Genomic DNA, 16162 nt, shown 5'->3' with positions numbered 1-16162 from the left:
GTTAAACAATGTAAGAAGAAAAGGTGGAAGTTATTTATTTGAACATCTTAGTATAAACAGGAATATTGCCTCATCAAAATACTAAAGAATATCAATTATCGCTGAAGGATTTATCTCGGCGTTTAACAATCCTCATTTAGTATTTATATGAGTCAATGTGGTGTAAATTTACACACTTAGAAATGTTTTGTAATGTCTTTTGACTGCTATTCATTTGAGATAAGTGGAGCATAAGAGATATCTAAGGATTTTGTTCATAGTCTGACTTGTTAGCCGAACATTTTCTTTACTGCTGACTAACATATGATGACATGAATAAGACACATCATGAATTGAAACTGTATATTCCCACTTACTAAACAGCATATCAATCATGTTTGTGGATGTGGGGTTGCTTGTCAAATGCTTCTGTATTTTTGTTTAAAATGCTACGTATGTTCTGCAGTAGTGTGTCGTAATTGGCTCATACATACATCTGAAAACAATTTTTTTCTGACGTATTATTTTGAATTAGATCTGATTAATTATTGAAATTCCATTAAATAAATATTTATTATATAGTGTTGTCGTGCATATATATGTAGGTACATAAATATGTGTGCACATTTAGTTATATACACGCATATACCCATATATATGTATGTATGTCTCTCTCCTTCTGTGTGTGTGTGTATATATATATATATATATAAGTTGGCGTAACTATGATGATGAAACAAAGCGGTTTAACTAAAGCTGTATTAATTCTCTGCAAGAAAATTATAAGAACCTGTCTAGCTACTATTGCACTTAGACTTTCATAAGATAAATAATATTCATCTTTTGTCCATTTAGACATTATTAGATTATAACTATTTATGTAGTATCTAAATTCTGACTGAGTTATAGTGTCTATCCTGATTTTAAAAGAATGAACATGCTGACAATGTGATTTTAGTTCATTCCCAAAGTGAAGCACAAAAGAGCATAGTAGCTCACGGGATGCGAACTACGTAGCTATCATATAGCATTTGACAGTGATAACTACTACACTTTTTGTCACTTCCTGTCATCGAATTTAATTCTAGTAAACATACTACTGGACCAGCCACCGTTGTTTACCTTGATTTGTAACACACATTCTACTAAATCCCCACCGGAGGGGTTGTTTCGTCGCTATCAACTCAGATGAGTAGCACATTCGTCACCCATGTACGAGGATGGAATTGTACCAAGCTTTCTTTTATAGATTTATGTGGCTTTGTAATAATAATAATAATAATAATAATAATAATAATAATAATAATAATCATAATAATAATAATAATAATAATAATAGACCAATAACATGCCTTCCGTCAATGTGGAAACTAATTCCATGTGCTTTGGTCGGTGAACTGTACAGATACTTGGAAAAAAGTGGGCTGCTACCCATTGAACAAAAAAGGGTGCCATAAAAAGAACTGGGGAACGAAGTACCAGTTCTTAATTGATAATCTAATTATCAGGAACTGCAAGAGAAGGCATACAAACATGAGCATGGCATGTGTTGACTATCGCAAAGCATACGATATGATACCACACTCTTGGATAATAACAACAATGGAAATGTATGGAATAGCAAAGAATATGAGAAGCCTTGTATGGAATAGCATGACATACTGGAGAACGGAATTGACAGCAAGGACGCAAGTACTACCAGAGTAAAAATCAATAGAGAAATCTTCAAGGGGACAATGTGTCCCTACTGATGTTCGTGCTGGGAATGATCCCCTTGAGTGAAATACTACAGAAAACAAAGTTGGGGTATGATCTGGGAAGAGGTGAGGAAAACTAAACCACTTGCTATTCATGGAAGACCTGAAGCTATTCGCAAAAACTGAGGCAGAACTGGACAGCCTGGTCCAGTCTGTGCGCAGTTTCTCCAATGATATCAAGATGGAGTTTGGACTCTCAAGATGTGCTACGATGGTGATGAGACGAGAAAAGCTGGCCAGGACAGAAGGCATATGGCTGCCAAGTGGTGAACGATGAAGGTAATTCAACCTCAATCCAGCTTTAAATATCTGGGAATACTTGAGGCAAATGGAATCAAAATCCACGACATGAAGGAAAAGACAAAAGAAAATACCTGCGGTGAGTGAGAAAAGTATTGGCTTCAAAGATAACTGCCAAAAACATAATTTCGGCAATAAACTCGCGCGCTGTCGCAGTAGTTTGGTATGGTGCTGGAATCTTGAGGTGGATAGAGGAAGAGCTAAAACATGGACAGGAAGTCAAGAAAGTTCCTAAAGATGCATGGAGCCCATCATTCACGTGCAGACACTGCTCGCCAATACATGAATAGAGTACAAACTATAGAGAGTGACAGAGTCGGAGACTAGCAAAATCCTCTGGGATCCTCCAACCCAATCAGCTGTTAGAGCGTAACAGACCGGACTTAGTGGTGGTGGACAAGGTGCACCACATATGCTATATAGTTGACGTTGCATGCCCCTTTGACCCACGAATAGTCAAGAAAGGAGGCGAAAAGATGGATTGATAGATATAAACCTCTTAAGTACGAAATAGTCCGGCCCAGGAAAATGAAGAAGGTGAAGATAGTGCCAATTATTGTTGGGTCCTTGGAAACAGTATAAGAAGGAGTCAAGAGAATTGTAAAGGAAATTGGAATAGAGTGCTCAGTAGAAATGTTACAAGAGTTTTGCCTCCTTGGCGCGGCTAGAATAATCAGGAAAGTACTAGACAGCTGAAACGAAAGAATATCATGGTACCGTAGGCTGCAGGTATTAAGCCCGCTACGCATGCAAGACTCCAACAGCTCCAACAAAATCTGTGATAAAGAGAATATAATAATAATAATAATAATAATAATAATATAATAATAATAATAATAATAATAATAATAATAATAATGATGATGGTGATAATAATGATAATCATAATAATAATGATGATGATGATGATGATGAGGATGATGATGATAATAATATTAATAATAATAATAATAATAATAATAATAATAATAATAATAATAATAATAATAATAATATTAATGAACTTTTATATAATGGCCAGGTGCACTACAAATACAGAAACAAGGTGTTGGGGCATCAGATGTAATGCTGGCAAGTTCAAGAAGCATGAAAGTTTTGAAGGGTGTAGTTGTTGGACACCTAATAACTGATGCAAGCAGTTTATGCCATTCTTCAGCAATTCTGAGCGTAAAAATTTTTTTCGGAAACACATGGGTGTCTTGCTAATTAAACAGAATTAACGTGAAATGAAGCGTCTTTCTTAACTACCCAACAAATCACTCGGTCGAGGAAATGAAACCCCGCCATTGTGATCGTGAGTGAACAGCGTAACCATTCGTTCATGTTGCTTCACATACATTCTACGTGTATACTTACACACTTATGGATATATGTATATGTATGTATATACACATACATACACACACACACACACACATATATATATATATATATAAACATACATACATATCTATATACACACATATCTGTGAGTATATGCGTGTGTGGTGTGTGTCCATGTGTCAATGTACTTCACTTCTATGATTTCCACTATTTGCACAATAAACTCTCAAGGTATTTCTACCCTATGTATACACATACGTATATACATAGATATTTAAATATGCGTATATATATATATATATATATATATATATATATATATATATATATATATACATATATATTAAATACATATCTATTTAAATGCCTACCCACATAATATAGATATCTGTATGCATGTGTATATATATATGTGAATATATGTGTGTATATATATATATATATGTGAATATATGTGTATATATATATATATATATATATAATTATAAGTATATATATATATATATATATATATATATATATATAATATATATATATATATATATATATATATATATTGCACATATGTAAGTATGTATTTATGGTTTCTTTCGCATAACTTTTCCTGTTATCCAATTTTATATTAGATATAGCCAAGGCGCTTAATAAATATTTCTTCTTCCTTCTCATTGCAGTATCATTCCTGAACATAAACATGCCAGAAATAATTAAAATTATGTAATTACTCAGCTCCTACCCGTAACAAATCATGACTTTTTGCTGATAAACAATTTGATTTGCTGCTATTTCGATAGAGGATATTTGCACCTAGGTATCCAGCAGTAAAACTAATTATTCTGAGCATTTAAATCAACACAATTTAACGTAAGGAAATATTTCCATGTGAAATAATTAAAAAAACAAGTAAAAAACAGAAACGAAATGATTGGGAAAGAAAAAAATAACACAAACTAATACAAATCAATTACAACTGTTGTAATATACCACTTCAATAAGTTTCGATTTTTATAAGGATTCTATCAACAAGTAAGGGCGTGAAATGTTAGTGAATATAAGAAAAAATGCTAAAGCAAAACAACAAAATGACAACAAACATAAGCAAAACATAAAATAAAGAAATGAAACAATGTAAGTACAGCAACATTTATTAACGTTATAATCATTTAAGGAGATATTTTTTGTCCTCGCAGTGATTAAGCTGTGAGAAAGAAACAAAAATTACTCAAAACAAAGCAAAAACGAAATCATATATTTCTGAAGAGAAGATAGATAAGACAAAAATTTAATGGAAACTACGAAGAAAAAGAGAAACTAGCGGAAATCATAAAAGTGAAGTAACCATAACACGCGCCCACAGAATCACCCCACCACACACATACACACACACACACATACTCTCTCTCTTTCTCTGGCACCCACCCACACATGTGCATATATATTGTGTCTATGTTTTTAATATATGTATTTATATATATATATATATACATATATATATATGTATATATATACACACATACACACACACATACATATATATATACACACAAATATATATACATATATAAGTATATATGTATATATATATTCAGATGTATGTATGCGTGTGTGTGTATACATAAATATAAGCATACATATACGTAAAGTATGCGTGTATAATATACGTATATAATAACGTATGCGTGCATAATACACGATGGCCCAAAAGTTGGTTTACAGTTATTCAAACTATGTCTTTGGCATTCATATATTAACAGTTTAGATCTTAATTATAAAGAAATATAAAACCATTATTCTATGCTAATTTAGTTAATTTTGTCAATTTTCTTTTCAGTTTGTAAGCTACAAATTTAAATATAATAAAATGTTTTAAAAGAAAATTAAAGTGCTTACGTGATAACAGTAAACCAGGTTTTGGGCCTCCCTGTATGTATAATATAATAATGTATCCGTGTTTGATATGTGTAAATGTGTGCATGAGTATTTGTGATCTGTGTGTGTGTGTGTATGTGTGTGTGTATGTGTGTGTGTGTATGTGTGTGTGTGTGTGTGTGTGTGTATGTGTTTGCCGATATATGCGAATCATTTATGCTTATACCAGCGTATAAAATAAATCATTTTTTCGGGCTAGGTATATTCCCAACAAATTTGCATCTCATACTCAAACTCTCTGATGATAGAAATTCAAACAAATACAAGAAATATATAGCTTTCGATTTCTTTTTTTTCGATTATTTCAATACTCTGCGCAATCAGTCAATGATATAGAGCGTAATTCAATTGATCAAATCCAAATGAAAATCAGCGAAATGGAGAAATTGTATTTGCATAAGAAATATTCATCTCTGCAATGCATAGCCATCGTTTCAGTAGAAAAGTTATATTTCCAATTATTGTTCGTACAGTTGCAGATGTGTATAACTGCACAGGTTTTCTATTTGAGGAGCATGCTTTTGCCTATTTTGTTTTAGCATGTCTGTGAGCGTATGCATGAATATGTTACATATACATATGACAAGAATGCATCTACTTAAGACTTGATGGTCACCCGTGAAGACAAGTAAGACCTTCTATGTAGTCCATTCCCTAAAATCTACTTTCTTCTCTAGTTCTTCGCTATTGTTTGCTGTCATTCACTATTTTCTCATCTGCTGTTGCACGCCAGCCAACCCAGAAGATACAGATACGCATATAAATAGGCGCGCACATGCGTGCATGAGTGGGCCTATTTATTTATTAGAAATGTATTTATTTCTAAGAAATGTAACTGAACATAAAGCATGGGGTATCGTGCACTTTTGTGTGGAGTGGGCGAGTAGCGCTAATTGCGACGCTGATTAACTCTACATTTTTGTAGAAATTATAACAAATATTTGGAGAAAAAGGTTCGTAATTTGAGCGTAGAAGAGCTACTCTCCAAACAGTAGCTTATCCATTCTTTATACGTTTTGGCAGATTCGAACATAAATATCCTGACCGCTGTTGTTTTGTGTTATTAACAGAATTAACCGGCATAAAGAGACTTCAAGACACCATGGTATTTCGAACTCTTTGGGTGTCTCCTCAGCCAAATCCACTCCGTAACCCAATGTATCTAATACGACCATGAGCTCTTGTTTATTGGAATTAGCAAACAAAACATAAGTAGGTTCTTTTCTTTATTCTGAACTCTGTATTTTGTGTTCCCCGTAAATACGTAAATACACGCTTTATGCCCACCTGTGTCTATTGGCCTTCCTAGTTCTGTTCTCTCTCTCCCAATCTCTCACTGCATAAATACATGCATGCATGCATACACACACACCACACACACACACACACACATATATATATATATACATATATATATATATACATATATATATATATATATATATATATATATACATATATATATTATATATATATATATATATATATATATATATATATATATATATATATACACGTATGTATGTATATATGTATGTATATTTAAGTTTTGTCGATATATCAATGTATGATAGATCTATTCATTAAGGGTATGTGTATATTTCCAGTAGAGCAAAACAAATTTTCATAAAATTTGGCATGTTTTCATTTTTATAAAAATCTATAATCTACCATTTCTGTTGTCACAGATTTTAAAAAACATATTCATAATCAGGAAAGATTTCATAGAGTAACCTAAATTTTATGATGATTTTTTCCTCTGTTTTTATCACGTAATTTACTTTAAACCATTCCTCAGTTGGTACTGTGATTATCTGCATTGAAATGTTTGCCATATAAAGTATTGTGCTGCTCGACCAATTTTATTTGTTTCAAATTGAATCTCCCAACATGGTGTATGAAAATTCTGACTAACAAAGCATATTATGGGAACTACGTCTACAACCTCATCAGCTACGTTTTTGTTTGTTCACTTTCATTAGCTGTTCATTTTCTTAACAGTAAAATTATGTGAAAATAGGGTTTGGAAATAATTTGCGATACCCTCATATTATTGTATATTGCCATCTGGATAATAACAATTGTCTGATAGAGAAAAACGCTATCGAATCGACTATCTGCACCCCCCCCCTTTTTATATTATCGCCATAGAAACCTAATCTCACTGAACTCTAAATTGCTAAGTCGCATAGTTTTGTCAAACCTTTTTTTTTTAAAGGAATCTTATTCAGGAAAATGAAAGTCATGATATAACTAGGTAATTTTCTAATAAATAAAAGCAGTTAAGAAAGAAGTGCAACCGGATTTCCACTAAACAAAAAAAAAAAAAAGAAACGAATATCATCAGATAGAAACCATTCAACAAACTTGCTATGGAAAACAATTTCATTTTTATCTACAACAACATTTACGTAAGCGGTAGGAAAATGGAGGAAAAGTTGTTAATGGTTACTATTATGCATTATATACTGTAATAAATGGAAACAGCTATTTTCATTCTAACAATGACTATCCATTAAAGCTTTACAAATCTTTATCCGATTTTCAAGTATTTCGTACAGATTCTCAATGCGACAATGATTTTTCAGATATACAATAATAATATTTTTCATGCTTGAGCATTTATCCAAACTAAATAATCTTTTTTAGACATAGATAATTGGGTTAGGGATATCTAATTTTTTTTTTATTTAGATCAAAGCAAGACTAAGTGCAACAAGAATTTCTACTAAATTCTCTCGCCTACTGACTAATTCACCAAAACTCTTCTTATATACAGACTTCATTTAATGACTTTGTATACTGAATTTTAATGTTTCGGTAATAATGTTATGACAAACTAAATATACACAGTAACAATCTAACAAAGATATACAACTCGATCTAAAGCATTAGTCAATGACTTCATGTTTAAAATTTTAGACAAGAGGATCGTAAGTTTCAATGCATTATTAGACAAATTTAGCAATATAAAATTTTGTCCTATAGCTCATTTTACTTAACCAGAAAAAAATAAATATTATTTCTTTCGGAATTCACCGTCAAATATTTAGAAATCAGAAACTGAGTACCAAGCTCTTGAGAGTATATATATTCGATTCAGATGTAATCAAAATGTTTTTCGCTTACACATATATATGCGTGCAGTCATAATTTAATTTACTTATTTGTATTATTACAATTTTCACTCTAAATTTTCCTGCACATGCTTACTTGTGCAAATTTTTATATTAATTCTACATACTTTGGAACAGAAATGCACAAATCGGTCAATTCCCGGACAACTAACTTGGGAGTAAGCAGTTTCAATTTTCTTGGCACACAGAAATCTTCTTGGTAGCTGAACTCAAACGCTCTGAGAAGATTGACTTGATTCACAAAGTACTTTCCTAGGATGGCACACACCGACACACACATACATAAATACACGCACACACACACAACACACAACACATACACTCACTCAAACACACGCGGCCTCAAACCCTTAGTGGGCTCCCACGGCTTCTCAGTCCCTTCTTTGCGCAGCTCGGTTTGGATAATTCAAGGCAGTAAGTGGGTAGATAACATGCAGCTGAGACAAGATCAATGTAGTTGTGGTTGACGAGTGGCTAAATTTGAAAACCTTCTACAAGTGAAGATTAGTATTAGAGTTTTCCTCTTCCACTCAAGTAAGGTATGCTGGAGAAACATCTGTTAATTCGGAGACGGCTGCTTTAGATGCAAAAGGCCTTCCATCAATGCGTAAACCCGGGTAACTTCCACCAATGCATATATTTGTGCCATCTTTATATAGTTCTTGCAGTTTCTACTTGAGGGAAAGTATCTCTCATTTTATTAAATTTATTTTGTATTTATGGGCTAGTTTTCATAAAAGAGATTACAACTAATTAAATATATTATAATCATTCAGAAAATGCTCCTCTACCGCTGGAAGAAATTTACAACACCGAAAGCTTTCGTTCTGTGACAATATTCAAATCATTTGACGTGCTCATTCATGAGAGTATTCACTGCTCCATTCATTTCTCATGGCGCGGAAGTTGTAAAGTATCATTACACATTTTTGTATACATTTTATCTCACTGAAAAGAGCCCAAGATAAAATTCAAATAGAAGTCAAATTTAAATTCACATCTTGATGGGTGTTATATAAATCAATAAATTATCCATGAGAGAGAGAGAGCAAGGGTAAACACATATAAAATTTATGCCAAGAGAAATTAAATTTTGATTCTTTAGAGTGAGATGACGACATAAAGAAGCTAATTACAAGTTGTTTATATCATTTTCTTTCCTGCAGCAGATGTTTTATCCTTTTATGACTGATAATATAGAATATATTTTAACCTTATAATGCTATAAAAGTTTAAGCTCATTGCAATCTCTCTCTCTCTCTATGTATGCATATATATATATGTATATATATATATATGTATATATATATATATATATATATGGATATAGATACGACTATATATAGATATATAGATATGTATATACGTATACATATGTATATATATACGTATATGTATGTATATATATATATATGTGTGTGTGTGTGTGTGTGTGTGTATGTGTGAAGAAGCAAAATGTAAAAATATATAACAGATTTACCGAATAAAGAAGTATTTTTTTTATCCTTGCTAGCAGCTAAATTATTCAACATGCACAGACAAAATATGAAAATGGTGAGAAGAGGTAGAAGGGAGATAAAAGTAAGCGAGTATTTGTTCTTACGAATTGCAAAAGATATATTCACAATTCTATTGTCAGTTTGTATATCATATCGCTACCACTAAAACTTGAAGGATAAAGTGATTTTACAGACAGTTCTCTTTGTAGTATGTCTTTATTGATGCAGCAAACAAAGATTTTGTACCAAGAAATATTTGAAAATGAATAATATGAATGGTTTAGCTAATCTTTCAGTGAGATTAAATTAGAGATAGCATCTTTCATGCAGGAAGTATTTTCAAAGATGATTAGAAATATGCAGAAAGGGGAGAGAAATATTTTACGGATGACATTTTCGGATATCTTTTAATGGTATTCTCACCTCATCAGTGAAGTATTTCCAACTCGAAAACAGCAAGTCAACTTAGTTATTTTAATCATAACTTGAATATTTTTTCAATGAAAATGGCGCCGGATTGCTAAAATGCGTCATGTTAAGCCTCTGAAAAAATTTGAAAAATCCCAATTAGATCAAATTGAACTGAAGACTAAACGTTTCTGGTTTGGATATAATACTGCAAATATTTTATAAATGAAAGAATATTTTAATTAAATCAACCGTAACGCAGTTGTGAGGAATTTTCCGACCTCAAAACATCAATGTCAGTTCACTATCTAGTTGAGAAAATAGAACTTGATATCCACGTTGACTGTACTTTTCTCTGACAAACTGCTGCAGTAATGTGGCAACTTATATATGGCAAGCGTTTGTATGTAATTTTGTAGATTGCTAAAATACCAAGTACAAGAATTTCTGGAATCAGAAATTTATTTACATTTTTCAATAACAAATCACGAAAATAAGACCATCAAAGGGCAGAGAAATTTACTTTGTTTTAATCTGGCCAGTCTCAAAGTAAGAGAAACAAAAGTTTATTATTCTCTTTTTTTCTGCCTTCTTTGATATAAACTGCTAGTTGCTTTTATTATTACATTAGATTTGGAATTTTTTGTCTGAGTTGTGTCTTTATCTTTACATTATATGGATATAGTTTTCTATCCCTCTCACGTTTTCCTATTTCCTCGTCTTTGCCGCTCCAAGGCGACAGTAAGAGCGAGTACCATAGGGAACTTGTTTGGGGCTGCTGTTGTTTAGGGTAGCTCTTTCGGGCATACCATCAGTTACAACATTAACACTTGCTAGCACAAGATAAGTACAAACAGTCAAAACCTTTCGATATTTATTTTCTACAGAAAGAGATAGATGTCAATTATAAATGGGCCGGAGAAAACAACATGCAATTTAATGCAGGAAAATTCCAAACACTCCGCTATCAACCAGCTTTTGCTAATATGCCGAAAAAATGATATATTAGACCAAAAGGAACAGCAACCCCTGAGTGGAGTAAAGCGCATGATCTAGGGATTCATATAATAACAACGCCTCATTTAACGTGCATATAATCAAGATGGTGGCAATGTGCAAGCGAATGGATTGATTTTGAGAACATTTAGAATATGGGACCAGGAAATTATACTGATTCTATAGAGGATATTTGGTCCTCAGCCATCTGGATTACTAATCACTACTGTGGTTACCACACTATGTCAAACTAATAGCGGAACTTGAAGCAGTTCAGCGGTGCTATACCAGGAAGACTGCATCAATGGAATGGTTGAGCTACTGAGAAAGACTGAAATAATTAAGGCTCTATTCCCTGGAGCGTAGGCAAAAGGTATATGCAGTGATATATGTATGGAAGATACTGGAGAAGTTGGCACCGAACATTGGTATCGGGAGCTACATCAGTCCCACGACTGAACGTCACTGTACTGTTCCAAATATGGCAGCCTTTGTCTTTGATGTGAGCACTTTTTCTCGGTTGATTCCGATTCCGAAGCAGAGTGAGTGAACGATTGAGAGAGAAAGAGAGAGAGAGAGAGAGAGAGAGAGAGAGAGAGAGAGAGAGAGAGAGATTGGGAGTGAGAAATAGAGAGTAAAGAGTGAGATGAGAATAGCAAATAAAAACTTAGCTCATTTACATTATTAAAGACATAACTAATTTATTCTACAAACAAATCCAACGAAAACCAGCTTATAATCGTGATTTGTTTTCTATTTACTTGGTTGTTGTGGTTGAAAGTGCAATGTCCATGCTTTCAAGAACCTTCTTAGACAGGTAAGACTGACGATATTAATATTTATTCTTGAATCTTTGTAAGTCAAAACTCATGGGAAAGATATGAGCACAGAGAAAGAATTCCGTCGATTCAGATTTGTGGGAAATAAGATTTCACCATAATAGTTATTGGGAGACTTGAATAGCTGCACACAACAGGGGCGATGAAATGAGATAATAGAGTGGATCGGAAATGTTTGGCTGATAGCAGAGTAAGTCCAGTCAGCTCCGGGAAGCAGAAGGCTAGTAGTATGAGTTTCATTTGTAATTCTGTCATCATCGCTTCCGCAAATACACTGATGAGAACCAATTAGGTAAGAACACTAGCATTAATACAAGTTGAATCAACGGACGTTGGGCGTGTGGAATTTTTAATTGGAAATTTAAAGAAGGTTTTATTAAAGAAAAAGAAACTACGGATTAAAACTCGTTATGCTTATAAACTATTCTATATTCAGAATTGAAGACTTCCAAAATCTCTACCGAGCACATAACACAGCTATTGCCACCAACTTTGCATGGGGGAGCATTTCCTATAATTGACTTATGAAATTTTGTAGACTGTATTTTATTGCTTGAGGATCCAGATGAACTTCTCTTACAAATTGTTCTGTTCTTTTATTTTGTATTTAAAAGAATGAACATGTTTATGCGTCTGATCTTAAATCCTGAAGCTGTCGCTCCTATTTAATAATGGACTTCAGTAAGCGTTTTAACCCAGCGGTTATCTATTAAATCATTTCACGGCCATTGTTATTTAAAGATCATTTAATACGGTTTCTACATAATGTTAGCTTGTTGCCATAAGCGACAGTTTTTATTTTATCAGTATATTATCATACTATCATCACCACTTGTTTGCAATAGGATGAATATATATCATTTGTAACAGACCTAGGTTAGTAAAGATAACTATTCCTAATAGTATTCAATTTCTTTCAGTTAAATCTGTTATATTATTTGCTAGATTGGGCCTTGTGGAATACGTGGAATTCACGGTACATCTGCTGAATATCTTACTGTATCTTATAGAGAGGGTAACGTTTTAAACTAATGCCTTAAAGAAGAATTCTATTGAGAGCATTATACCAAGTGATATTTCGTTTAAGTGATTTAGTTCTATTGGCTTCATTTTAAAATTTATATTAGCAGAGTAGTATTGATGTTTATATGTATGTATATGTCCACGAACATGCACAGACAGGCTTGAGATAATTGATTCAGATACCTATGTAATCAAGAGCAGAGGTAGATATTATCTGGCACACCAACTTTGAGCCAGTGAAAAATACAAGATATGACAGCGGGAGGGTGGCAGAGTTGCACTAGGACTGCACTAGTATGCATTATATCAATGTTCAATGAAGTGTATTAGTCGACATAAAGTAATACTTTGTCAAGGAAATAAGACCAAGTGTCGAACATCCTAACCATTTGACCACGCAGATTGTAAGTAAAAACATATACATAAATATATTACAAACATACACCTATATGTACTTACATACATAAATACATACATACATACATACTACATATACATACATACGAACGTATGTATGTGTAGATGCATATGTGTAAAATGAAGACACATACATGCATACATACATACATACATGCATACATACATAATACGTACGCACACACACACACACACACACACACACACACAGATATATATATATATATATATATAATATATATATATATATGTAGTTCAAATTTGCAGAAAAAACAGAAGACGAAAACAGGTTTATAAACAACAAAGAGTTGTATTAGTTTAACGCTCAGGAATGTGAGAAAGTCTTTTACGTTTCGAGCCTACGCTCTTCAACAGAAAGGAACATGAGGAAATAAGCAGAGAGAGAATAAAAAAAGCTTTTTGAGCGTTAAACTAATACACCTGTTTGTTGTTTGTACACCTGTCTTCGTCTTTTGTTTTTCTGTAAATTTCAACCATGTATTGCACGCCCACGTGGTCGCACCAGTTTTATCCTTCTTTAACCCCCTACTCTTGGGAGTTCTACCTGGAATTTCTGCACCTCTCCTCATCTACATGCCAGCCTTCCACCTGGATTACTACTGGATATACATACATACATACATACACCCCTACATACATACATACATACATACATACATACATACATACATACATACATACATACATACATACATACATACATATATATGTATGTATGTATGTATGTATGTATGTATGTATGTTTGTATATGACAGATTGAAAGGGAAGCCACAGTATAACTTGATTCTAAATTTAAAAGGACTGGTTTGTTCTCAGAATTATCATTTCTTGATACAATACTGATTTTACAATGCATTCTAAAATATAAATATGACAATGTACGGTAGGTCATATAGTATGTTACTAGGATATCCTTGGCTTTGAGTCAGGTGTAAGAGAAAGACAAATACAAAAAAGAAAAAATAGAGAAGGAAAATTGTAGTGGAATCTGAACTCATATTTCAGATGTACTCTGTATCATGCGATCTAACTTCTAACAAATATGGAGACCTTTATAGCATATTATATTAGCTCGTCTGAAAAATTCCTTCCAAACAGATATCAGTTCATAAACGCCTTTGAATGCACATCACGACTTTTGTTTCATATGTGCAAATATAGAACTCCTTACTGTAGGATAAATAAGTATACATTCACGTGTAAATATTTCACTTAACAGTATCCTGCAGAGAAAGAAATTTACTGTATCTCAAACGAGATAAATTGATCTCAATAACTCCTTAGAGAGCAAACTAATAATTGATGTCATAGTTCAGATACAGAGGTGAAAGCTAATGGAATTACACAATTTTCCAGTATAACACAGACCGAAGGCCAGATGAGAGAGAAATCTACAAATAGTATTATTCCCAATCATAGAGAAACACATTTTCAGAACAGCTGAGTGTGTAAGTATAATGAAATTTTGAGATTATTGACGGAGGAAGAACGTAGACAATGTCCCACGAGAATATAATCAATATCTCCTACCCGCCTTACTCGGTTAGAACCAGCCTGAACAATATGTCCTTCAATGAAGAAGAGTTTTGTGTCTTTCCTTACATACCAATCACCAGAACATACCAAAAGTAGAGTATAAAATTGATCAGGTGTAGGAGAGGATGATAAAATATTCTGCTTCATCAACTTATTATTATTCCTTGTGCTATAAATTCATTTTTCTTCATAGGTAAACATACACACACAAATACACATACTTTCGCTCAGACATACACACAAATATATATTAATAATTATACTGCAGTTGGTTCAATCGATTGAATCAGTTTTGGTTGAATAGTTCGCATTTTGAATAGTAATTCCGGCCAACATTGCATTATGACCAGAAAATTATGGCTGTCTTAGTCTATCTCATTGTGCATAGATACTATGATTGGTGAAAAGAGGAGTAGATGATGGAGATAGGATACCTGGTATCCATATACGAAACTAACAGTTCGTATCAAGTCAGTGCACTGCATTGTGCCACTGGAGAAAATATTTTAAAAGTCTAGAGCAGCTAGAGACAGGTTCTATTGCTGTAAGCAGCTGGAAGGGTTCTAAAACTGATGCACTTATTTGTCAACTTGCAGTACTGAGTACAATGATGCCAGTGAAAAAGCTACGTTAGAAATGTAGACGTTCAACCATGGCCTTATTGGCTGTGATCTGTAAAATACCTGAAGAATAAATCACTGAAAATAGACAGACGAGGACAATGATATGAGAAATTATTGTAGATATTACTGCATTAACAAATAGGCACTCGCTAAATTATACATCTGCTATTAGTTCAAAATGAGTGATGATGGTGGGATTAGCGTCAATGAAGAGGAGACAAATGTAAGAATACTGAAGATTTTGTTCGTGCTTTTTGACTATCAAACATTTATGCAAATATTTTTTCTCAAATGTGGGGAGGGGTAAACTGAACAATTTGCTGTTATATTTAAATACACACATCTTGTGTGTAGGATGTGGTCATCTAGTAAAG

Source organism: Octopus sinensis, linkage group LG2 (genome assembly GCF_006345805.1).
Source record: "Octopus sinensis linkage group LG2, ASM634580v1, whole genome shotgun sequence".
In the NCBI taxonomy this organism is placed as follows: domain Eukaryota; kingdom Metazoa; phylum Mollusca; class Cephalopoda; order Octopoda; family Octopodidae; genus Octopus; species Octopus sinensis.
Note: the sequence above shows the minus strand (reverse complement) of the source record.